Consider the following 27,653-nt stretch of genomic DNA (forward strand, 5'->3'; position numbering starts at 1 on the left):
TGCAACTCCTCCCCCTTTGGCAGTTCTATCTTTATGGAAAATGTTGTAGTTGGGGATGAAATCTCAGAATTTTTGGTGGCCTTCCTAAGCAAGGAATCAAACACGGCAAGGACTTCAGGGGTGGTGGAGTGTGCTAAAGCAGTGAGTAAAACAAATTTAGGGATAAGGCTTCTGTCATTAACATGCATGAAACCAAGGCTTTTTTTGATTACAGAAGTCAACAAATGAGAGTGCCTGGGGACATCCAGGGCCTGGGTTTACCTCCACATCACCCGAGGAACAAAGGAGGAGGAGGATGAGGGTATGGGTAATCTACACAGCTCTTAATCCCATGGTGAGGAACACTTCTCTGTGTGGCTGTGCCATATCTAATGCATAATGTAATTTCAGATAAGGAGTCTACAGGGAATAGAGCATTGCTGTTGGGATACTGGCCTGACAAACTGGAATCTGGTGTGTGTGTGTGTGTGTGTGTGTGTGTGTGTGTGTGTGTGTGTGTGTGTGTGTGTGTGTGTGTGTGTGTGTGTGTGTGTGTGTGTGTGTCCAACAAGCTGTTCTCACCATCCACAGTAGAAATGTACTAGGCCTAGACTTTTCCATTCGGAGAGTGAGAAGTCAATGTTTCCAGCATGAATGTTCATGGCACAGTACAATACTCTGATGGCTCTGTATAGACAGAGTGAAATGCCATGTGTTCCCAGTGACGTGGATAATATTTTACAGAGCAAAACACAGCAAGCGAGGACAAACTCATCACCCAAATCATGGTACATGTGGATATCAGTTGTTAAGTGACTGACAGTGATTGGCACCACATGGTAATCCCTGTCCTGTCAATTCCCAGGAGTACAATGGCTAGGCTTCTATATTCCTTCCATCCACCATCCCCTCTCTACCTGCCTACTTCTATAAAAGTCCACTAACGTCACTAAAAAAGACAGAGGTCCTTAGGAAACCATATTTTCAATGGCGTGGTAAAACTCAAACCTACATGCTATTTCATGTTTTTTTAGGTTTTGTGTGTGTGTGTGTGTGTGTGTGTGTGTGTGTGTGTGTGTGTGTGTGTGTGTGTGTGCGAGCGACTGTTTGGTTTATGACTTCTCCGATTGGGTTGGATTTGAATGAGGCCCATTGTTTTCCCACATGGGGGTTTGCCATGGTCCCCTCCTCATGAAGATTGCCTTGTTAACCCACTCAGTGACTGAGTACAGGATTGCACTTTATTTAATGTATGTTGGCAGCTCTCCAACAATGTCATTTTTACATTACGGTGAGCTGTGAGCTCTGCCAGTGTAGCCACCACTCCAATCTCTTTCTATTATGGCTTCCATCCTCCCTGCCTCGTACCGACTCTCATCCCTATCATTACACTGTGATGAACTTCTGATGATGATCATCCTTTCTGAGACCAGTATGAGATATTTTCTGTCACTGAGGATTTGAGAGGCTTGATAAATACAAATGTGGAAAAAAGTATACAACTGAATGGAGTAATGAATAGAGAGGTTTTTTTGTCATTCCTCTTTGTCTCAAATGTAATGGGTCCATTCACATTATTTACATTGACATTTAAGTCATTTAGCAGACGCTCTTATCCAGAGCGACTTACAAATTGTATAATTCTATATAGTCCAGATATGTTCTCCCATGTGTTTTGAGGGTACACACTGTCCATTTCTATTGTAGCCTTTGGTTAAATGCTTTAGTCAAACAAGAATCACATGTATCTCTATTACAGTATGTAGGTAGGCCGTAATTGCAAATTAACTGACTTGCCTAGTTAAATAACGGTTAAATAAAACAATTAAATATAAAACAATACCTTGAATATTACTTTAAGCAACATATTCATAGCTAAGTACCTCAGAACACCTCAAAAAACAACACGATTGACATTCAAGTTTAATAAGACTGCCTATCAGATATCATTTTTAGTGTCATGTTACATGTCCTTAATCACTGTACTGCCTTTCACTTTCCATCAGCAGTTTCTATTCTGAATTTCACTTTCAGACTAAAGTTCAGCCTAGAAGCTGGTAGGAGCTTGTAGTCCGTCAGGCTTGATGAGGTGTCATTAGAGAGTGATTGATATCTTCAACTGAAAGTGTGGCGGTGAGAATGGGCAACGTTTCCCCCTCAGACAGACGTCTGTATTAATAAAACATTTGTAGAAATAAATCACCAGCTCTGTCTGTGCCCTCGGAGGAAATTAATGATTGTCGTTTTACCTCACGTGTTTAGATGTGGTACTAGCACTTCTAAAAGTCCTAAAAAGAAAAACTCCTGTAAACTTTACCCACATGTCACATTTCAACAAATTTTTGCTTGGCTTGATTGGTAGGCTACAACAAATCAAATAAAAGTTTATTTGCGCTAAATACAACAGCTGCAGACCTTACAATGAAATGCTTACTTACAGGCTCTGCAATTTATAAGTAAAAAAAAAGGTATTAGGTGAACAATAGATAAGTAAAGAAATAAAAACAACAATAAAAAAGACAGTGAAAAATAACGGTAGCGAGGCTATAACAGTCGCGAGGCTCTATATTTGGGGGTGGCTGGTAGCCTAGTGGTTAGAGTGTTTGACTAGTAACCAAATGGCTGCAAGGTCAAATCCATGAGCTGACATGGTAAAAAACTGTCGCTCTGAACAAGGCAGTTAACCCACTGTTCCTAGGCCTTCATTGAAAATAAGAAGTTTTCCTAAACTGACTTGCCTAGTTAAATGAAGATAAAATATACAGGAACTGGTTACTCAGGCTGACTGAGGTAGGTATGGTTAAAGTGACTATGCATATATGATAAACAAAGAGTAGCAGTAGTGTAAAAAAGAGTGGTTGGCAGGTGGTGGGACACAATGCAAATAGTCTGGGTAGCCAATGTGTGGGCGCACCGGTTGGCTGGGACAATTGAGGTAGTATGTACATGGATGTATAGTTAAAGTGACTATGCATATATGACAAATAGCTGTAAGACCCATGACAAATCTTTTTAGTTTCCAGAGGGGTAATAAGCTTTCTCGTGTCCTTTTCACGACTGTCTTGGTGTGTAATGAGCTTGAAGGGTACTAGAATGTTGAATGCTGAGCTGTAGTCAATTAATAGAATTCTCACATAGGTGTTCCTTTTGTCCAGGTGGGAAAGGGCAGTGTGGAGCGCAGTGTGGAGTGCAATAGAGATGGCATCATCTGTGGATCTGTTTGGGTGGTAGGCAAATTGGAGTGGGTCTAGGGTTTCTGGGATAATGGTGTTGATGTGAGCCATTACCAGCCTTTCAAAGTACTTCATGGCTTCGGACATGAGTGCTACGGGCCTGTAGTCATTTCAGCAGTTTGCCTTAGTGTTCTTGGGCACATTGAATAGGGTGGTCTGCTTGAAACATGTTGATATTACAGACTCAATCAAGGACATGTTGAAAATGTCAGTGAAAACACCTACCAGTTGGTCAGCACATGCCCGGAGCATGCGTCCTGGTAATCTGTCTGGCACTGAAGCCTTTGGAATGTTGACTCTAGGGGCGCAATTTCATTTTTGGATGAAAAACGTTCCCGTTTTAAACAAGATATTTTGTCACAAAAACATGCTCGACTATGCATATAATTGATAGCTTTGGAAAGAAAACACTGAATTTTCCAGAACTGCAAAGATATTGTCTGTGGGTGCCCTAGAACGGGAGCTACAGGCAAAACCAAGATGAAACGGCAACCAGGAAACCAGCAGGATTTTTGAGGCTCCGTTTTCCATTGTCTCCTTATATGGCTGTGAATGCGAGAGGAATGAGCCTGCCCTTTCTGTCGTTTCCCCAAGGTGTCTGCAGCATTGTGACGTATTTGTAGGCATATCATTGGAAGATTGACCATAAGAGACTACATTTTCCAGGTGTCCGCCCGGTGTCCTCCGTCGAAATTGGTGCGTCTTTTTCAGCTGCTGGTATTTTTCCATCCGATTCTGAGGGGAAAGCAGGCTTCCACGAACTGCATATCAATGAAGAGATATGTGAAAAAACACCTTGAGGATTGATTCTAAACAACGTTTGCCATGTTTCGGTCGATATTATGGAGTTAATTCGGAAAAAGTTTGACGTTTTGGTGACTGAATTTTCAGTTCGTTTCGGTAGCAAAATGTGATGTACAAAACGGAGCGATTTCTCCTACACAAAGATTCTTTCAGGAAAAACTGAACATTTGCTATGTAACTGAGAGTCTCCTCATTGAAAACATCCAAAGCTCTTCAAAGGTAAATGATTTTATTTATTTGGTTATCTGGTTTTTGTGAAAATGTTGCGTGCTAAATGCTACTCAAAATGCTAAGCTAGCTTAGCATACTCTTACACAAATTAGTGATTTGCTATGGTTCAAAAGCATATTTTGAAAATCTGAGATGACAGTGTTGTTAAGAAAAGGCTAAGCTTGAGAGCAGGCGCATTATTTTCATTTTATTTGCGATTTTCAGAAATCGTTAACGTTGCGTTATGCTAATGAGCCTGAGGCTTTATTCATGATCCCGGATCCAGGATGGGGAGTAATCAAGAGGTTAAAGGTATTACTCACATCAGCTACGGAGAGCGTGATCACACAGTCATCCAGAACAGCTGATGCTCTCATGCATGTCTCAGTGTTGCTTACTTCGAAGCGAGCATAGAAGTGATTTAGCTTGTCTGGTAGGCTTGTGTCACTGGGCAGCTTGTGACTGTGCTTCCCTTTGTAGTCTGCAATAGTTTGCAAGCCCTGCCACATAAGACCTGCGTCGGAGCCGGGGTAGTACAATGGCATAGCAGAATTTCTTATAAGCTTCCGGGTTAGAGTTCCGCACCTTGAAAGCGACAGCTCTACCCTTTAGTTCAGTGCAAATGTTGCCTGTAATCCATGGCTTCTGGTTGGAGTATGTACGTACAGTCACTGTGGGGACGACGTCCTTGATGCACTTATTGATAAAGCCAGTGACTGATGTGGTGTATTCCTCAAAGCCATCGGAAGAATCCCGAAACATACTCAAGTCTGTGATAGCAAAACAGTCCGGTAGTTTAGCATCTGCTTCATCGGACCCGTTATTTATAGACGTAGTCACTGGTGCTTCCTGCTTAAATATTTGCGCCGCCGGGTGAGAGCTTTCCTGTTTGCTTATTTCCTTATACAGCTGACGCAGTGCGGTCTTAGTGCCAGCATCCATCTGTGATGGTAAATAAACAGCCACGAAAAGTATAGCTGAAAACTCTCTTGGCAAAAAAGTGTATCAAAAGATACTCTACTTCGGGCGAGAAAAATCTAGAGACTTCCTTAGATTTCGTGCACCAGCTGCTGTTTACAAATATGCACAGACCTCCACCCACATCTTACCGGAGTGTGCTGTTCTATCTTGCCGGTGCAGAGTATATCCCACTAGCTGAATATCCACTATACAACATTTGAAATAACAATCAATTAATAAATTGGTTGTTAGTTAAATCATTATGGTGGTGGGACACACAATGTTTTAGCCACTCTGGTGGTGATATTGCGGGAGCTTGACGTTTTGTTTACCGGAAGCCATTTGGAGGTAATTAGTTGTGCAAATATTTCCGATTTAATCTACAGTACGCTCATTGTCCCGACTTGCTGTCTCTTTGTATTGTGCCTTTGCACAATAAACAGGGTAGTGATGATGAGGAATTCAATTCTGTCTGCACAAGACCATTCTGAATCTAAAGTAGATTCACACACTAGCTGAAACAATGTGAAATTGTCTGTCCTTGTCAAAACTTATATTTCAGACAGGTCTTGTGTAGCCTACTTAGCTACATGTATCATACATTACACAGGACCATTTCCTTTCCTCTATGAATGTCACATCTGCTCCTTCTCTCCTCGAGCGCCAGGCTCATTACGCACATATGCTCCCCTCGTCACGTGCATCAGCAACTCATTGCACTCACCTGGACTCAATCACCTGTGTTCATTTCCTCCCCTATACCTGTCTGTTCCCAAGCTCTGTTCCCCGCTTCAGGATTAATGTTAATTTGTCATTTTGTTACCTGGTTCTGACGCTATTCAATGTCTGTTCCACAATTAATATTCAACTCCCTTTAACTGCTTCTCTTCCCCAGCGTCGGTCCTTACAGAATCCTGAAGCCATCAAACGGAGCATCGGGAAGTACTGGCTTTCCGGTTGGTGGTGAAGTCTGGTCCGGGGGCAGCGCCAATGGAACCAGGGGTGCCTAAGCCAGCTCTCGGGCTTCTATGCCCGAGCTGGCTCGAGAGATTTTCTTGTACCGGTTGGCTCGGGAGGTGCCCATCCCAAGTCAGGCCTCAGCCGGATCGCCAGGGTTTCACGCCTCAGCTGGCTCGCCAGGCTTTTATGCTTCAGCCGGCTCCCCAGCATTACACTATCCTTCCACCATCACCACGCACACCTGCTCCCCTCGTCACGTACATCAGCGATTCATTGCACTCACCTGGACTCAATCGCCTGTGTTTATTTCCTCCCTTATATCTGTCTGTTCCCTTGCTCTGTTCCCCGCTTTAGGATTAACATTTGTTTGTAATTTTGTTACCTGGTTCTAATGCTCTTCCTGTCTCTTTCAATGTCTGTTCCACATTAAATGTTCAACTCCCCATACCTGTTTCTCTTTTCCAGCGTCGGTCCTTGCAATGAATAATGTGTGTTCTGTATGATGTTTTAATAACGAAACGAGTCTTAAGTCAGTTTTTAGGGAATAGACTGAATGTTTTATATAGTCCTGTTAACAATGAGTACCAATCATGTTGTTTTCAGAGTTATAAACTATTAATATGTTCTCAAATCCCTATCTTTTAAGAGAGAAGAGGGGAGATGGATGACCCTATGTTCTTTCAGGTATATGTAATCACATGAAGACAGTTACCAGCCGCAGAACATGGATTTATAATGACTACATGCAGGAAACAAGACTATTTCAGAAACTATATCTGTAATTAACTGCCCCCTCCCCTATTTTTTCGATTCACAGTCCCAGTAAAATTCCACATGCACCACATCCACCTATTATGTAGAGACTAGCAAAACTCCATGGTAACGGAACCATCCTGGGCATTTATTTATTTTAAACACCCTGCCTGCCCTGATTCCACAAGCACAACACAAAAGTGGTATTCAGACAAATACAATCTGGCCACCTTCCGCTAGTCTGGTTCCTTCTGATGGACCAGAAGCTAGGAACCAGGGCTGCAAACCTTTCCCACTCTTGCCACAGTGTGCGGATGATTGAGAGAGTTTGGGACTATATGAGGAAAGAGGTTGTGAACCCATCCTCAAGTATTAAATGGATCATTCCAATTCCATTCTGCAGCTAAAACAGTGCCGCGAGCAAAGAGAAAGAGAGAGTCAGAGATGACACCATTAACAATACAACAAGCTCCAATGCCTCTCGGTAAAACTAATTAAATCATGAAGATGTGATTTTTGCTTCTCACCTTGGGGTCACAATCCACCATCATTCCTGCCTCGGCTCAGGTTTTCACTCATGTTAGTAATGTTCATATGGTGTCCCCAACAAAATACCAATCCTTCTAATCCTCCCTTTTCTGTCTCTCTCATCCCCCTGTACTTTTGGCATTTGATAATAAAAGAGGAGAAACACTTGTCGAGCCACCTGGTTGACTACTGGCCTCTTTATTACATCGAAAGTTAAAGGAAAACCAACACTTTTCAACTTCATTTTCATTATCTGCACAATACCAGCGTCAACACAATGTCACGGCCGTCAAAAGAAGTGGATCAAAGTGCAGCGTGGTGGGCGTACATTTTCCTTTTTTATCTAAAATGTCGCCAACAAAACAACAAACAACCATGACGCTTACAGGGCTATAGTGCCACTAACAAAATTCAACCACTCACACTGAAGGAGGGGGAAAAGGGCTACCTAAGTATGATTCCCAATCAGAGACAACGATAGACAGCTGTCCCTGGTTGAGAACAATACCCGGCCAAAACATAGAAATAAAGAAACGTAGAAAACCCACCCAAATCACACCCTGACCAAACCAAAATAGAGACATAAAAAGGTTCTCTCAGGTCAGGGTGTGACTCACACGTCAAAAAAGCGCATTTCTAATATATACATTTGAAAAAAATATATATATACCGTTAAAAGGTTTTACTCAATAAAATCGTCAAAGTAAAAAAAATAATAATAATATTTTTAAACACTGTTAGATCTGGGGTAAACTTGGAACATTGTTATACTCATCTAAGGAATTAAAGAGACTGGGGCGGCAGTGTAGCCTAGTGGGTAGAGCATTGGACTAGTAACTGAAAGGTTGCAAGTTCAAATCCCCAAGCTGACAAGGTACAAAATCATTCTGCCCCTGAACAGGCAGTTAACCCACTGTTCCTAGGCCGTCATTGAAAATAAGAAATTGTTCTTAACTGACTTGCCTAGTAAAATAAAGGTAAAAAATAAAAAAGATCAGATGTTAATGTTTATCTGTAGATGCCAGATGGCTTTGGAATGTGGAGGTCACTGAGGGAGAGAGGGTAATGTATAGTGTTTACATTATGTCAGGATATGACCATGACATTATTTATTGTATTGTTAGCCATCAGGGATCTTATGGGATGGATTCTCTGGGAGGAGAAGAGACACAGTCTGTTATCAATGACAATGACAGCCTTGAGTTGGGGAATGGTGAGCACTTTGAAGAAGAGTTCAGGTCAGATGAAGTCTGGAACTGAGGAAGAGGAGATACAGTTGAAGTCAGAAGTTTACATACACATAGTTTGGAGTCATTAAAACTAGTTTGTCAACCACTTCACAAACTTCTGGTTAACAAACTATAGATTTGGCAAGTCGGTTGGGACATCTACTTTGTGCATGACACAAGTCATTTTTTCCAACAATTGTTTACAGACAGATTATTTCACTTATAATTCACTGTATCACAATTCCAGTGGGTCAAAAGTTTACATACACTAAGTTGACTGCGCCTTTAACCTGCTGAGTGTAGGGGCAGTATTTTGATGTTTGGATGAAAAACATACCCAAATGAAACTGCCTATTTCTCAGACCCAGAAGCTAGAATATGCATATAATTGTCAGATTAGGATAGAAAACACTCTAAAGTTTCATCTAGTTTCTAATATTGTCTGTGAGTATAACAGAACTGATATTGTAGGCGAAAACCTGAGGAAAATCCTACCAGGAAGTGCCTCTTATTTTGAAAACTCCCTGTTCCATTGCATGCCTTCTCTCCATTTAAAGGGATATCAACCAAATTCCTTTCCCTATGGCTTCCACATGGTGTGAGCAGTCTTTAGACATAGTTTCAGCCTTATATTCTGAAAAATTAGCGTCAGTGGATGGCTGTGTGTCCCCAGAGTTTTGCATGCGCAACAGCTTGGAGCTGACATTTTCTCTCTCTCTCTCCTATTGAAAAAGTCACAGTCCGGTTGAAATATTATCGATTATTTATTGTAAAAACCTGAGGATTGATTATAAAAAACGTTTGACATGTTTTTACGAACTTTACGGATACTATTTGGAATTTTTGTCTGCCCGTGCAGGCAGGCTCTTGCCCTGCACGAGCCTATGGATTTCTGAACGAAACGCGCCAACCAAATGGAGGTTTTTGGATATAAAAATAATCTTTATCGAACAAAATGAACAATTTATTGCGTAACTGGGAGTCTCGTGAGTGCAAACATCTGAAGATCATCGAAGGTAAGCGATTCATTGTATTGCTTTTCTGACTTTCGTGACCATTCTGCTTTGCTGCTAGCTGTTTGTAATGTTTTGTCTGCTGAGACAGATGTCCTCACATAAATGCTTGGTTTGCTTTTGCTGTAAAGCTTTTTTGAAATCTGACACACCAGGTGGATTAATTAACAACAAGCTAAACTGTGATTTGCTATATTCCACTTGTGATTTCATGAACATTTTATATTTTTAGTAATTTAATTTGAATTTGGCGCTCTGCAATTCAGTGGATGTTGACGAAAATGATCCCGCTAACGGGATGGGTGCGCCAAGAAATGAATCAGCTTGGAAAATTCTAGAAAATTATGTCATGGCTTTAGAAGCTTCTGATGGGCTAATTGCCATTATGTAAGTCAATTGGTGTACCTGTGGATGTATTTCAAGGCATACGTTCAAACTCAGTGCCTGGTTGGATTTTTTCTCAGGTTTTTGCCTGCCATATGAGTTCTGTCATACTCACAGACATCATTCAAACAGTTGTTTAGAAACTTCAGAGTGTTTTCTATCCAAATGTACTAATTATATGCATATATGCATATATGCATATTCTAGTTTTTACGGCTGAGTAGCAGGCAGCTTAATTTTGGGAGGTTTTTCATCCAAGCTACCCAATACTGCTCCCTACCCCAAATAAGTTAATATTACGATTTCTGTAATTTGAATTTCACGATCTCTTCAATTTCACTGGATGTTGTCGAGATTGGATGCTAGCGTCCCAATGATCCGTAAGAAGGTAAGAAACACATCAGCCACAAAGGAGTTATCTACTAGGGCAGAGAATGGCAATGTATCAGTTCACCTGTACAACATCACACATCAGACGGGAAATTACTTGCCCTCCCTTGATCTCCAAATACGAAACTATAGATAAAAAATATGAATTGTGTGTGTGTTTGCCACGTTATGAATAATTAGGAGTTTGTTGAGTTATTTAAATGTCCATTACATCATAACAGCAATCAACATTTCCACCTATTACAATTAAGGGCATATAATGCAGTATGAATGATAGATTATTCTCTTTTTGATGTGGATCAGAGATTTATGTCAAATGGCATTACCCATCCAGCCATACTATCCAAAAATCAGCCATTCAATATCCCATGATCGCCTAATTTTAATGTCACTGGTTTCCTAGTCTGGAAACACAGCAAAGAAAAAGCTACACTAAAAAACTCATTGTTGTGTGCATTCAACCAGAAATAGATGAAAGGCAATGAAAAATAATCCTTGAGACCTTATGAGACCTTTCTGAGACACTTGCTTCTCTTTAGCCTCAAAGTAGAAGAAACAAAAAAAAACAAGACAAAATCAAAACAGTTTTGTGAAAACACTTTTGTGTTAAAGTCAAATGAAGGAGAAAGACACAATCCCTCTCATGTACCTCATTACTGGGATCTGGAGCGTTCTTTACCCGATTTAGCTAGACCCATCAGCTGTCAAACACCTGCTTTCCAAGTCTTGCGAGACAGAGACATAAAGACAGGAGCGCCTTAAAAGGGCAAGTGCAACCAGTCGTGTGACTGCGAGTCGGTGGTACTTCCAAAGCAGCTGACATCAAAAAGAATATGCTGCATCGCAATGAGTGTGATCACAGCCTGAGACATTTCTTGCTGGTTTTCATAGAATTCAGATGTGCACAACTATGTTTTGATATCAGCAATAAAAGTGTATTGAAGGCTGCAGGAATTTCATGTAGATTGAAGAGTTTTAGAGTAACTTTGAAGTTCTCTTTTTAGGTATAACTTTGGAGTTTTGATGTCACTAAAACACATTCCAAACTGTGATTTACATCTATACAGTGACTGACTTTCATAGAATAAAACATATTTTTGGTTTGGTTTTGATTCCTTTTTACCTGATTTAAAATCTCCTTTGAATTAATTAGTTTTTACTCTGGGTGAGTGTCTCTTGTTAGTTGGGGTATAATTGCGACTTGTCACTCAAGCTAACACCTGTCCCAGAGGAGGTTTAAGGGATATGATCCGCTCTGTCATTTAGTCAATTGCATTGATAATTCGCTCATCTCAATGTGGACCTTGATGGTGCTATCATATCTCAGTGCACCCTCCCTAACTTTGCATCAGTGCCTGGTAATTACGTAATACCCTCTTAGAGATTGGGCTACTTTTTTCAACATTCTGTTAAAAATCACGCAACATTTCAACGTCCTGCTACTCATGCCAGGAATATAGTATATGCATATGATTAGTATGTGTGCATAGAAAACACTCTGTTTCTAGAACTGGTTCAATGGTGTCTGTGACTATAACAGAACGAGTTCCATGGTCAGAATCGCAAGGAAACCTGATCACAAAATCGACAGAGAAAAAAATCAATCCGCCAGTCTATGTATTGTCTATTGGAAGGAAAAATACTTAAGGGTGAGATTACAGTTCCTACAGCTTCCACACGATGTCGCCAGTGTTGTGATTTCGATTCCACTAAATCCTTGGTCATCTGAGTAATAACCACATCTGGTTTTCAGGTCCACAGCTGTGAAAAATGGAACCGGAAAAGTTGGCTACGTTTTTCAAACTTGTGCCTATTGAATACAGATCGCTCCGTGATCAATTTGATAGTTTATTAACGTTTACTAATACCTAAAGTTGGATTACAGAAGTAGTTTGAAGTGTTTTGTCAAAGTTTATAGGCAACTTTTTTAATTTAAAAAAATAACGTTGCGTTTAAAAACGGTGTTTTTCCTGGATCTGACGGTCTTCATAAATGGACATTTTGGGTATACAAGGACCGATTTAATCGGGAAAAAAGACCCAATTGTGATGTTTATGGGACATATAGGAGTGCCAACAAAGAAGCTTGTCAAAGGTAATGAATGTTTTGTATTTTATTTCTGCGTTTTGTGTAGCGCCGGCTATGCTAATTCCTTTGTTTACGTCCCCTTCTGGTATTTTGGGGTGTTGCATGCTATCAGATAATAGCTTCTCATGCTTTTGCCGAAAAGCATTTTACAAATCTGACTCGTTGGCTAGATTCACAACAAGTGTAGCTTGAATTGAGTACCCTGCATGTGAGTTTTAATGAACGTTTGAGTTTTAACGAGTGCTATTAGCATTTGGCGTAGCGCATTTGCATTTATTGTTGGCAAGGTGGGACGCTAGCGCGTCGGGTGGGCCAGAGAGGTTAAAAGGAAAACAATGAATAATGATTTTAAGATTGTGATAATAATGTAAAATGTTAATGTTGTTGTTGTTGTTGTGGAAGCACTCAATTGAGCTATTCAGGCAGTGTCATGAAATATCAGTGATTTAATTACCATTTGTCACTTTAATACTGGGGGGAAATATCCAAGAGTGAGTTTGACCCCTATGTCCTTCAACATATAGGGGTGAACAGTACAATCATTTTACCCTTTTTTTTGAAAACCGTCATAAATTACTATTTTAGGTCTTTGCTCTCAATTTCCCGCTGTGGTGCAGATCTCTGAACCTGCCAGTAGACTATATGTAGGCCTCCTCTCCACTCTTCCGATGGCATTCACTTCCTCTGGCCTCCTGGAGAGTATCACTCTGCTCATTAACATCTGTGCACCGGCGCAACCCAGTGCTCTGGTCTCGACCCTCTGTTTTTGATCACTTGACGCCCACTCACTGGGCCATCTCGCTGCCTTTCCCAAATGCCTTCTATCACTGCTATGCAAATGATACTTGTGCAATTGAACACGTTTATTTTTTATTTTTACGCTCTTTGTTTTTCCCCCTGTCCGTCTATCATGCCGGACACAGACTCCTCTCCTCCTGTTCATCTCTGCCAACCACCTGAGGGTGTCCTCCGTCTCCTTGCTGTCCTCTCTCACATTAAACCACATTTACATCCTCTCTGAGTAGTTTCTCCCTTCCCCTCTACTCCTTAGTCAATTTCAAAGGGTGAATATTGTGTTAATGCATTAAATATCACAAAAGAGTATCTCCATCCAGAGTTGAAAATGATCTTAAACCCACTCTATATTTCTCCAGTGCTACACACATCAATGTACATTCTTGGAAGTCTCTTTACAAGCTCAGACACATTTGAGGTTCTTGAGACGCATCCTGCCAACATACAGTATATGTTTGTTTTAATGATCAGAAGATTCAGAGAATGATAAACTCAATTAATACAATATAGACTTTGGAGACAACATCGAGACAACATCAAGGGTGGGGTTATCTAGCATGTCTATGGCTTTACACAGCCTTACACTCCCAAGTCAATTCTATAATCCAATCTGATAGTCTGAGTAATTCTCTGAGAGAGATATGAAACCAAGCCACTTCCATACACCAACTGCTGACATCCTGACCATCCACAAACAATGCCAGGAACATGGGGAGAAAGGCTTTGGATGCTCCATGCCTCTGGCAAACTGAGAGCCATGGCATTTCAACATGGATTCCCCTGAAAGGTAATTCATTGGATTTAGGAACAGATGGTGTGGGAATGTCAATGCATTCTGTTTTCCCTGTCATATAGGAAAAAGTGGAATAGAACAGAGACATAATGAACTCTAAGTACACAGACGTACACTTTTTTGTGTCATTCCCAATCTTTTGTAAGTTGAGAGTTGTGATCATTTTGCATAATCAGAGTTCTTCAGTTGAGTCTTCAAGCAAGCCAATGTAATGCTCTTTACTCATATATTGATTATATTAGCATAGTTCTTTAGTTTAGAATTTGAAGACTACATATATATCTCTTCACATACATATTAACTGTTTGGCTTCATCATATCTCTCATGAGTTGTAGTAATTTCACATCACCCTTGTTTTCCAGTAGAGAATCTCAAAGACACTGGATCTTTAGTGTAGGTCTACAAGGACAAAGCCAGCTGAACTTCTCAGAGTCAAATGGAGCAGAAACTACAGGACTGTCTGTTTGTGTCCCATTTTAATGAAGTGAAGTTGCCTTCAGCTTGAATGTGAGTGGAGCAGCAATGAATTTATTACATTCACAAAAAACTGCTGAGATCCAAGTACTATACTTTGTGGTTGTACAAAGGAGATGAGAGAAGGACTGAAAATATTTTGTGTATTAAAATGTTGCACAATCGCTCTCTATGGGGGTCATATGGTGAAGGAATTCAACTGCTGATGAGTGTATCATTTATTATTTTGAATAGGCCTGTTCAATAGAATACATCTTAATAAACTGTAATGTACTGTCTTTATTTAGACAAGCTAAATTACTTCTATGCTCAAGGCAAGTAAAACTGAAGCATGCATGAGAGCATTAGCTGTTCCCGGACAACTGAGTGATCACGCTTTCCATAGCCGATGTGAGTAAGATTTTTAAATAGGTCAACATTCATAAGGCCGCAGGGCCAGAAGGATTACCAGGACGTGTACTCCGAGCATGCGCTCTCCAACTGGCAAGTGTCTTCACTGGCATTTTCAACATGTCCCTGACTGAGTCTGTAATATCAACATGTTTCAAACAGACCACCATAGTCCATGTATCCAAGAACACTAAGGTAACCGGCCTAAATGACTACCGACCCATAGAACTCACGTCTGTAGCCATGAAGTGATTTGAAAGACTGGTCATTTGTACTTGCATTTATTTATTATGGATCCCCATTAGCTGCTGCCAAGGAAGCAGCTACTCTTCCTGAGGTTCAGCAATATTAAGGCTGTTTATACAATTTTAAAAACATTACAATACATTCCTCAGACCCCTACTCCACCACTACCACAAATATACAGCACAAAATTCATGTGTACATGTGTGTGTATGCTATTGTGTGTGTGTGTGCGTATGCATGTATGTTCGTGTTGCTTCACAGTCCCCGCTGTTCCATAAGGTGCTTTTTCAATCTGTTTTTGAAATCTAATTTTACTGCTTGCATGATTTACTTGATGTGGAATAGAGTTCCATGTAGTCATGGCTCTATTTAGTTATGTGTGCCTTGCATAGTCTGTTCTGGACTTGGGGACTATGAAGAGATCTCTTGTGGCATGTCTTGTGGGGTATATATGGGTGTCCGAGCTTTGCGCCAGTAGTTCAAACAACCAGGAGAGATTGACAAGGATATTATTAATATTTGCTTTCTGTATACATCCAAGAGCCAGCCGTGCTGTGCTGTTCTGAACCAATTGCAATTTTCCTGTCCATTTTTGTGGCATCTGACCACATTACTGAACAGTAGTCCAGGTGCGACAATACTAGGGCCTGTAGTACCTGCCTTACTGACAGTGCTGTCAAGAAGGTAGAGTAGCGCCTTATCATAGACATACTTCTCCCCATCTTAGCTACTGTTGTATCAATATGTTTTGACCTGGTTTACCATCCATACCATCCAGGGTAACCCCAAGTAGTTTAGTCACATCAACTTGCTCAATTTCCACATTATTTATTACACAATTTAGTTGAGGTTTAGTGTTGCAGTCATTTCAGTCGCTGTAGTAGCTGACGTGTATAGTGTAGAGTCATCCGCATACATAAACATTCTGGCTTTCCTCAAAGCCAGCGGCAATTCATTAGGAAAGATTGAAAAGAGTAATGGGCCTCGACAGCTGCCTTGGGGAATTGCTGATTCTACCTGGATTATGTTGGAGAGGCTTCCATTAAAGAACACCCCTTGTGTTCTGTCATACAGGTAACTCTTTAACCACAATAAGGCAGGGGGGGGGTAAAGCTATAACACATACATTTTGCCAACAGCAGACTATGATCGATAATGTCAAAGGCCGCACTGAAAAACAGCCCCCAATCTTTTTATCATCAATTTCTATCAGCCAATTATCAGTCATTTGTGTAAGTGCTGTGCTTGTTGAATGTCCTTCTCTATAAGAATGCTGAAAGTATGATGTCAAGTTGTTTACTGTAAAATAGCATTGGTCACGCAATTTTTTCCAAAAGTTTACTATGGGTTGGTAACAGGTGGATTGGTTGGCTTTTTGAGCCAGTAAATGGGGCTTTACTATTCTTAGGTAGCGGAATGACTTTTGCTTCCCTCCAAGCCTGAGGGCACACACTGTCTAGTAGTCTGAAATAGAAGGTGTGGCAAATAGGACTGGCAATATTGTCTGCTATTATCCTGAGTAATTCTCCATCCAATTTGTCAGACCCCGGTGTCTTGTCATTGTTGATAGACAAGAATAATTTTTTCACCTCTACAGTCTTTAGAAAAAGTTTCAGGCTTGTTTTTTTTATTTAAATAAGATAGAATTTGTAGTTTTTCGAAGTGGCTCCCATTTTGGCTATAGAATTGTGGCGCTGGTCGGTGAGGGCGCGCACTTCGTTATTCATCTGCGGTAATGAACACACTATTCTCCGTCTTAAATGTTATTGTTTATTTACATATTAGGGTACCTGAGGATTGATTAGAAACGTTGTTTGACTTGTTTGGACGAAGTTTATTGCTAACCTTTGGGATTAATTTGTATGCATTTTGAACGAGGAAAACGGGTGGATTACTGAATCAAGCGCGCCAACTAAACAGACTTTTTTAGGATATAAAGGACTTTATCGAACAAAAGGACCATTAGTTATGTAGCTGGGACTCTTGGGATTGCAAAAAGAGGAAGATGTTCAAAGGTAAGTGATTTATTTTATAGCCATTTCTGACTTTTGTGACGCCTCTGCTTGTTTGGAAAATGTTTGTCATGCTTTTGTATGCGGGGGGCTGTCCTCAGATAATCGCATAGTATGCTTTCGCCGTAAAGCCTGTTTGATATCTGACAAAGCGGATGGATTAACAAGAAGTTAAGCTTTTAAACGATGTAAGACACTTGTATTTTCATGAATGCTTATCACTTCTTTAAAAACTTTTTAACCTCTTGAAACTCCCCATCCCGGATCCGGGATCGTGACTAAAGCCTCAGGCTCATTAGCATAACGCAACGTTAACGATTTCTGAAAATCGCAAATAAAATTAAAATAATGCGTTTGCTCTCAAGCTTAGCCTTTTCTTAACAACACTGTCATCTCAGATTTTCAAAATATGCTTTTGAAACATAGAAATGGACTAATTTGTGTAAGAGTATGCAAAGCTAGCATAGCATTTTGAGTAGCATTTAGCACGCAACATTTTCACAAAAACCAGATAACCAAATAAATAAAATCATTAACTTTGAAGAGCTTCGGATGTTTTCAATGAGGAGACTCTCAGTTACATAGCAAATGTGCAGTTTTTCAAAAAAATGTTATTTGTGTAGGACAAATCGCTCCGTTTTGTTCACGTTTGGCTATGAAAAAAACCTGTATACAGTTATAGCCTGAAGCTCATTAGCATAATGTAACGTTAACGATTTCTGAAAATCGCAAATAAAATGAAAATAATGCATCTGCTCTCAAGCTTAGCCTTTTCTTAACAACACTGTCATCTCAGATTTTCAAAATATGCTTTTGAACCATAGAAATGGACTAATTTGTGTAAGAGTATGCAAAGCTAGCATAGCATTTTGTGTAGCATGTAGCACGCAACATTTTCACAAAAGCCAGATAACCAAATAAATAAAATCATTTACCTTTGAAGAGCTTCTGATGTTTTCAATGAGGAGACTCTCAGTCACATGCCAAATGCGCAGTGTTTCCTGAAAGCGTCTGTGTGTAGGAGAAATCGTTCCGTTTTCTACATTGCGCCTGGCTACCGAAACGAACCGAAAATGCAGTCACCTACAACGTAAAACTTTTTCCGGATTAACTACATAATCGACCGAAACATGGCAAACGTTGTTTGGAATCAGTCCTCAAGGTGTTTTTTCACATATCTCTTCATTGACATGCAGTTCGTGGAAGCTTGCTTTCCTCTCTGTATTCCTTGGAAAAATACTGGCAGGTGACTTTTGCGCACCAATTTCGGCGCAGGACACCGGGCGGACACGTGGTAAATGTGGTCTCTTATGGTCAATCTTCCAATGATCTGCCTACAAATACGTCACAATGCTGCAGACACCTTGGGGAAACGACAGAGAGGGTTGATTCATTCCTCTTGCGTTCACAGCCATATAAGGAGATCATGACAAACAGAGCCTCAAAAATCCTTGTCATTTCCTGGATGCCATCTCATCTTGGTTTTGCCTGAAGCTCACGTTAAAGGGCACGCACAGAGAAGATCTTTGTATTTCTGGACACGTCAGAGTGTTTTCTTTCGAACAGTAGCAATTATATGCATAGTCGAGCATCTTTTTGTGACAAAATATCTTGTTTAAAACGGGAACGTTTTTCATCCAAAAATGAAATTGCGCCCCTAGAGTTCCAAGAAGTTAAAGTATTGTTGGTTAAGGGCTTGTAAGTAAGCATTTCACTGTAAGGTGAAGCTGTTGTATTCAGCGCATGTGACAAACACAATTTTATTTCATTTAACGGCACAATAAGACTCAGCAAAACATGAACCGATTTCAAGTTAATTGATTCCTTCATCCAACAGTGTAAGACAATGTTACATCACGTTTATTGCCTTTCTTGCCTCAAGTATCGTTCTTCACTTCTAAAAACACTCTACTCCTTTCCAGGCAACAACCTTGAACCCCGGCCCACTCTCTCCCTCTCTGTCTGCTCCTATCATATCCTCACCATTGATGGTGATGTTCCCACACTTTTGTCATAGCCAAAGTGGTCGTCTCAGTGCATCCTCAACAGACTTATTTCACCTCTGTTTCCTGCTCCCACTCTCAGGATCCCCGGCAAGCGGGCTGCAAACAGAGAGACGCAGGAGATCCAAACAAGTTTCTTCAGTTCTGATTGCCATCACTCCAGCTTTCCTTATCACTCCTCCTTCATCACACACCTCAACACCATAACCCTTAAATCCTCACATTTTCTCCCAACTCTTACACAATCGGAACTACCAATACCCGTCGGAGTTGCAAACCAATTTGTTCTCTTCTCTCTCTCATCTCTCCAACCATCTCCTCCCTCCCCTGTTCCCTCCATCCTCTCCATCCCACCACCTGCTCCACTTCCGTCTCCCCTCTCCACTTGTTTTTCACTTTCTGATCATGTTTCCTCCTCATCTTTCACTGTAACAATGACTATGATTCACATTATTTGGCTCCAGAAAGGATCCTTCCTGCACCACTTTGAGCCATTTTTCAACTGACTCTTGACCCCCAGCACTTTAACCTTGGCCCTCCGCGGTCGTTTCAGTGTTTATTGTTCCCCCATCTTTCACCACTCACAGCTGCTTTTGTGAATTGAAACTCTGACTATGAAAGAAAAATGAACTGCTTATTCAGGTTTACATATTAATTTGACAACTGGCTGATCTGCCACGGCTGATTTAGAGAAAACTAGATTTGTGAAACAGATTTGAACGAGGTCAGATTTGAAAGTTGTCTAAACTACTTGTTGACAACATTTGTCCTTCAGATCAAGTTTGTCAGGATGACAGGAGGACATAAGAACCCTTACCGTGTGAGTACAGAGCAATACAGGGAACTTTCTCCCCATGTCTCATTACATTGCATTGTTGGATTTGATTTCTTCCTGAAGGAAAACAGATGTTATCATTGACACCCAGTAAAGCTAAATTAATATGCGTGTTTAATTCATTTGCATGGTTGGAAAACATTAGCAGTTAGCATGACATGGCAATGAACACCTTATCATGCCTTGTCCCTCATGACGTACTCTTCTGAGATTCCGCAGTACATTAATGCAGTGACTATTATTCTCAACTAAAAGTTCAGCTCTGAACCTCCTAATCAAGAGCTCTGTTGCGTTCAGCTGATTCATTGTTTTGAATTAGCATAACTTGTCATATTGTACAGAGAGTTGTATTGTAGGTGGTGGAGTACAATGATGTAAACTGTCTGAGACCTTACAGTTTCTCGTGTCTCAATCCTCTCTTTGTCACACATGTTTTATGATAGAATATAATCACTTTGATTCAGAGGCCAAAATTATAACTTACAAGCATTCGAGAGAGACTGATTGCATGGAAAGTAAAACCCGGATAAAATGCACATTTAACCCTTGGTTCTAAAAATATATTGCGAATGATCTTCCACAGTCTAAGAATGGAATCAGACGGTATAAGATGGTATATTCCTTAAACAATTGGTCACTAGACATTTTTGTCACTGCACATTGACACATGGTGATATTATTACTGCTATGCTTTTGAGGGAAAAGGAGGAGTACCAACTGTCAAATCAAATCAACCGGGTACAAACTGGACTCCAATCCCAAAGGTCCTACCATTCACAGCTTCTGTCACTTTGGCACAGATTGTCTAGGGAAATATACAACTACATGAATCATGAAAAACAGATTAAGTGAGCATAACAACTAATCAGGTTTCTGAACATTGGTCATTATTTAAATGGTAATAACGTATTCATTAGTGGCAGAAGTACTTAGCTACATGAAATGACTTCTAAGATGCTTCAGCACTAACACAAACATTTGAGGAAATGCACCAGAGACAAACTATATCTCTACAGTACAGTAACCCCCCAGTAGTAAGAAGTTTCTTAAAAAGGAAGGAAGGGGTGGGGTGGAGCAACGATAGGGGTCTCTCTACAGTCGACACAAAGCATTTTGCTACACCCGCAATAACATCTGCTAAATATGTGTATGTGACCAATACATTTTATTTGATTTGGGAATCGTTAGACTTCCTAAAATGACCCAAAAATATTTCAATAAACAGACCTCGTTAACAGATTTCTGACCAATTATTGGTAGTACTTTATTTTACAGTACTATTTCCAGTGGTATTTACCTAGTATTTACTAGGAAACTAGGTGGTAACCATGGGTACATTATGGTACTTCAAAAAAATTCAACAGAATGAATATCTACCTGCTATAGTACATGATCTCCAGTGGTGCTTCTGAACCAACATAATCACCTATAGGTGTTTTACACATGTGATACTATACATCAGCATTGAGTCTGGTGTAATTGGTACATTTCTAAAGGATACCCTGCCAGACCTGGAGACAAAGACAGAGAGCCGTTACATCCAGTCATCAATACACTGCAGGTATTTAAGGCATCCTCAGATCTCTGTGCTCTCTCAGGGGAGGCCACGGTTCAATATCCACCGCATCGATTTTTATTTCAGGCCCTGGCCACAGAAGCTGAAAACATTTCATCTGCTTGATTAATTTTGTATTTAAATTTCCATATTAACTCCCACAAGTAGGGACCTGCCAGGACCATGGTCGACCACTGACAGGTACCATTTTCTACACACTGCTAAAGATACACAAGTCACAATGGTTGAATGAAGGACTGAATTGCAAACCCCACAGCAATAGTAGTCGATAAGGCTACATGGCTAGCTCAAATTATTGTAGTTCAGAAAGACGTGTAAAGAAACTCTAAACATCTGAGCGAGCAGACTGTCAGACAGTTCAGTTTTGCCCTAGTCTTTACAGTATGTGACTGGCAAGCAGTACAATATTTTCAGCTGATTCGTAATAGAATGCCAAATGTCATCTTTCCCATGCCGATTAGGTTGGTTAAGTCGAGCCATCAGAGAGAAAACGGTGTCCGCAAGATAAAAACAGGAGGCCGGACTCTGGGATTCTGTTGATCATCTCTATCCCCTGAAAGATCTCTTACAAGATCAGGGATTGAGTTATCCCCATTGTGAATGAAGGAGACCTTATCTCTGAAACCAATTACTGAGTATTGCTTGAATAATGTTTTCTAAGGGGGTGACTCACTCTCACACAGTACGCTGACACAGACCCCTAGCATGGCAAAAGAACAGCGATACCTTTCATTTTATTTTCATTTGACTCGGGATGATATCAAACAAGAAAATGCCATAACTCTGTACTTGTCTTCTAAGCATCCTATCCTTGACGGGAGAAAAACGCTCTTGAGATTGTTTTCTGGCATCTCGTTTGAACAAGGCCCGCCAGATTTTTTTCCTGCAGTGAGAGAATAGAATACACTCTTAAGACTACAGTATATCTAATACTACGTGATATTAGAATAATAATAATTTGGTGGGTGCTGATATTCGTCCTATTTCACACATGTACAAGCGAATTAATACACGTGTGAATTGTAAATGTGTTTTTTGCACATCCCACTCTCCATGAGACACCCTGGAGACTGGGGTCATGCCCGGGTTCTATTAGTTCAGCATGAAATTAGCTAATAAAGAAGAGGTGCTATAGGAAGGTCAGTATTTTGTCCTGCCTTTCTGAACTGCAACATAAAAGCGCAAGGATCTTATAGAAAGCATCATTTTCAAGATCATCATCCTTAAACAACATGATTTTGTCAATATGACCACCATTACCATTGTTTTATTTAATGTCAACATCATACCCAGTCCATTAGGCCTACATCATATAAGACAGAGGGCTTGACTATGGGTACAAACTGAATCGGTACTGGGGACTGAACAGTATGCGGGCTGAACTAAGTTTGGACTATTTTAGGAAGAGGGAGGAAAATGTATTTAATGAGTCCCCCATCAGTGGTTATCTAATGATGAAGCGCCTGGCTCTGTCTCTTGGTTATAAAATATTTAGATGTACCATTTAGATTTGACCATTCACCTCACACAACTCTAAACCAGGCTTCTCCTCGGGCCTACAGAGGGGGAGGAGTTGAAACATGAATGTCCAGGATAATCACAACTACTTCGTACCGAGTTGAATGGGAGCAGAGAGGGCCGATCTGACATAAACAGAGAGTGAGAGATACACATATGATCATTCGCTGTTGAGTAGAGAAGTACAGACCAGGCCAAACCTGCAGCCCAGTTGAGTCATAGAATTTGACATGTCAAGTTGCCGTAATTCAAAAGAACCCAGCCAGTGCCAAACAATTTTTATTTTATTTTTTTCACCTTTAATTAACCAGGTATGCAAGTTCTCATTTGCAACTGCGACCTGGCCAAGTTAAAGCAAAGCAGTTTGACACATACAACAACACAGAGTTACACATGGAATAAACAAACATACAGTCAATAATACAGTTGAAAAAGTATATATACAGTATGTGCAATCGAGGTAGGATAAGGGAGGAAAGGCAATAAATAGGCCATAGCAGCGAGGTAATTAATATATAGCAATTAAACACTGGAATGGTAGATGTGCAGAAGAAGAATGTGCAAGTAGAGATACTGGGGTGCAAAAGAGCAAGATTAATAAATAAATACAGTATGGGGATGAGGTAGTTGGATGGGCTATTTACAGATGGGCTATGTACAGGTGCAGTGATCTGTGAGCTGCTCTGACAGCTGGTGCGTAAAGCTGGTGAGGGAGATATGAGTCTCCAGTGTCAGTGATTTTTGAAGTTAGTTCCAGTCATTGGCAGCAAAGAACTGGAAGGAAAGTCGGCCAAAGGAAGAATTGGCTTTGGGGGTGACAAGTAAGATATACCGGCTGGAGCGCATGCTGCTATGGTGATCAGCGAGCTGAGAGAAGGCGGAGCTTTACCTAGCAGAGACTTGTAGATGACCTGGAGCCAGTGGGTTTGGCAACGAGTATGAAGCGAGGGCCAGCCAACGAGAGCGTACAGGTCGCATTGGTGGGTAGTATATGGGGCTTTGATGACAAAACAAATGGCACTGTGATAGACTGCATCCAATTTGTTGAGTAGAGTGTTGGATGCTATTTTGTAAATGACATCGCCGAAGTCGAGGATCGGTAGGATGGTCAATTTTATGAGGGTATGTTTGGCAGCATGAGGGAAGGATGCTTTGCTGCGAAATAGGAAGCCGATTCTAGATTTAATTTTGGATTGCAGATGCTTAATGTGAAAAGAGTTGGCCCGAAAATTGAACCCTGTGGCACCCCCATAGAGACGGCCAGAGGTCCGGAGAACAAGCCCTCCGATTTGACACACTGAACTCTATAAGAGAAGTAGTTGATGAACCAGCCGAGGCAATCATTTGAGAAACCAATCGAAGTGGAGAGAATGTTTAACCACATATTATTAGGAAAGAAAGAAGAGTAGGAGGAGAAAAGAGAAAGAAAGAAAGGATGACCCCGTCTCTGTTGAGTTGTTTAATTGTAGTCCCGTGAGAGCCATCTGAAAATACTGTCAATGTATAGTGCTACAGCCATCGCAGCGCATAAATGAAATAGAAAATAAAACTGGCAGATATACTGCAATATGCAGTGACTGGAAAGAACAGGGGGTTAAATCAACTCCCTCCCACACCTCCACCACTCTGAATAAAAAAGCTACAATCTGATAGGGGGAAAATACTAACTTTATGAGCTAGGGCAAAAGTATCCATTAACCACCTTATATAACCACCAAGTCCTTGATTGAACACATTGCCTTAGAGCACGGTGCAAAACGAAAGCCTGATCCAACGCAGCTCATGTACCGCTTGCTGTTTGCTTAATTGAGGACGATTGAGCAAAAGTTTAGACAAGAGAAAGAGTTTACAAGGTTGAATGTGTACCGGATGTGTTGGAATCGAACAAACTTTGCTACAGTAAAGACATTTACAACCTAATTAGACGCAGTATCAGAAACATTAAGACTATAAGTCGTCATCATAAACTAAAGGATAAGGATTCCATACAGATGTAGGATCTTCATTTGACCAATATTCAGTCATTGCAAAATAATCCTGTAGAAAGAGGATTTGAATGTTTAGTCCACAATGTTGCTTGATCGGTGGTTAGCTAAAGCTGGTCAAAGGAATGCTACATGAAATGTCGAATACTGTTAATATAACCGTGTGATATGGTGGATTTTCAGTGAATTCCTAAAAATCAGCAACAAAATAGTGATCAAATTACATCTGTATGCAGTATATTGAATTGTGATATGATGTTACTGTTGCCTACATATGCTTGGACCTCTGAGTCTGCTTCAGAATAATGATTAAAGTAATGAAATGTGGACAAATTTAAAGCTTTTAAAAAGACAAATATAGCACAGTTCTTCAAAACACTGTGTTTTAATTGCTCATTATTTTTGGTGATTATTCCATTTGAATTAAATTATCAAGCTAATCAGTGTAGGGAGTCATTAGAATGCCCATTGTTAGTCCTCTGTGTGCACTTGCACTGCCGAGCATAACGGGAAAACGAAATGCCCACTGAGGTGACTGACTGAGTAATCCTGCTTACTTGACTCTGAAGCTAAGCATAGTTGGTCCCGGTTGTTCCCTGGATGGAAAACCAGATGCTGCTGGAAGTGGTGTTGAAAGGCCAGTAGGAGGCACTCTTTCCTCGGGTCTAAGGCGATCCCAATGCCCCAGGATAGTGATTGGTGACATTGCCCTGTGTAATGTGCCGTCTTTTAGACGGGACAATAAACGGGTGCTCTGACTCTCTGTGGTCACTAACGATAACATGGCACTTAAAGATAACATGGCACACCTTGCTAAATTCCCAATCTGACCCTCATACCATCATGGCCACCTAATCATCCCCAGCTTCCAATTGGCTCATTCATCCCCATCCTCTCCACTGAAACGATTTCCCAGGTTGTAGCTGTAAATACAAATGTGTTCTCAGTCAAAGGACTGTGCCCAAAATGACTCCCTATGAAGTGCACTACTTTTGACCAGATCCCTTTGGGCCCGGGTCAAAAGTAGTGCACTATATAGTGATTAGGGGACAATTTCAGAAGCACAAAGGGCACCCAGGGTCAACAACAACAAATGAAAGAAAACAATATTGCCACTGAGATACAGATAACTTGTCAAGATCGGTTTCCGATTCCAACAAATGTCCTTACAATCTTATAATACATGAACAGTATTCTGTGTCTGTGAGCGCAGGACTGATTTTTATGACATTATCACAGCTGGCCAGCCCTTCAGAAGAGATATTCCTCTAGAGGGGAGATACTTCAGTCATTAAACCGCAATGCAAACCGCAATAACAATGTGGGTCCACCTAGGGAAGAAAACACTAGGGGAGTCCAATAACTAAAATGTGGCAGTCCACCTTTTGAGATCTGCATGAAGAAAACACTAGCATCACTACTGTATCCACCAACAATACCCCAGCCAGATTGTCACGGCAACAGTATCCACCAAATTTGGCTCTGTATTTTCCACCATCAATCTCTTTTACCCCATACTGTCAACTTGAAAGTATCCACCATCAATACCCCATACAGTATCCACCATTAATACCCCATACAGTATCCACCATCAATACCCCATACAGTAGCCACCATCAATACCCCATACTGTATCCACCATCAATACCCCATACAGTATCCACCATTAATATCCCATACAGTATCCACCATCAATACCCCATACAGTATCCACCATCAATACCCCATACAGTATCCACCATTAATACCCCATACAGTATCCACCATCAATACCCCATACAGTATCCACCATCAATACACCATACAGTATCCACCATCAATATCCACCATTAATACCCCATACATCCACCATCAATACCCCATACAGTATCCACCATCAATACCCCATACAGTATACCATCCACCATATCCATCATCAATACCCCATACAGTATCCACCATCAATACCCCATATCACCATCAATACCCCATACAGTATCCACCATCAATACCAATACCCCATACAGTAGTCAATACCATACCACCATCAATACCCCATACAGTATCCACCATCAATACAATATCCACCATCAATACCCCATACAGTATCCACCATCAATACCCCATACACCATTAATACCCCATACAGTATCCACCATCAATACCCCATACAGTATCATCCCCATACAGTATCCCCATACTGTATCCACCATCAATACCCCATACAGTATCCACCATCAATACCCCATACAGTATCCACCATCAATACCCCATACAGTATCCACCATCAATACCCCATACAGTATCCACCATCAATACCCATACAGTATCCACCATCAATACCCCATACAGTATCCACCATCAATACCCCATACAGTATCCACCATCAATACCCCATACAGTATCCACCATCAATACCCCATACCCACATCAATACCCCATACAGTATCCACCATCAATACCCCATACAGTATCCACCATCAATACCCCATACAGTATCCATCATCAATACCCC

General features: G+C 40.8%; 1 pseudogene; it reads right to left on the reverse strand.

Annotated features, from left to right (window-relative positions):
* Positions 1–27,653, reverse strand: part of LOC135520755 (VPS10 domain-containing receptor SorCS1-like) — a 120,805-nt pseudogene that overhangs the window by 63,137 nt on the left and 30,015 nt on the right.

Source organism: Oncorhynchus masou, chromosome 4, assembly GCF_036934945.1.
Source record: "Oncorhynchus masou masou isolate Uvic2021 chromosome 4, UVic_Omas_1.1, whole genome shotgun sequence".
NCBI lineage: Eukaryota > Metazoa > Chordata > Actinopteri > Salmoniformes > Salmonidae > Oncorhynchus > Oncorhynchus masou.